The sequence below is a fragment of the Cynoglossus semilaevis genome, chromosome Z (genome assembly GCF_000523025.1).
Source record: "Cynoglossus semilaevis isolate Cse_v1.0 chromosome Z, Cse_v1.0, whole genome shotgun sequence".
In the NCBI taxonomy this organism is placed as follows: domain Eukaryota; kingdom Metazoa; phylum Chordata; class Actinopteri; order Pleuronectiformes; family Cynoglossidae; genus Cynoglossus; species Cynoglossus semilaevis.
This window is the reverse complement of record NC_024328.1, coordinates 5,016,856-5,017,059: the sequence shown is the minus strand read 5'-3', so window position 1 is coordinate 5,017,059 and position 204 is coordinate 5,016,856.

The following is a 204-nucleotide window of genomic DNA, read 5'->3' as shown; positions in this document are numbered from 1 at the left end:
GGTCAGAGAAAAAGGCAATTTCTTGTCTTGTCGGGGCAAGGGAGCTGCAGATATACTACTGTCTTCATCAGCAATAAGACAGTAGTATATCTGCAGCATATCAGATGGTATCTTGTGATTTTGTGTTTACATTCATTTTTAAGATGGCCCTCAATAATTCAAGCTGACCTATAAAGGTAACTGATACTAAAACACTTGATGTCC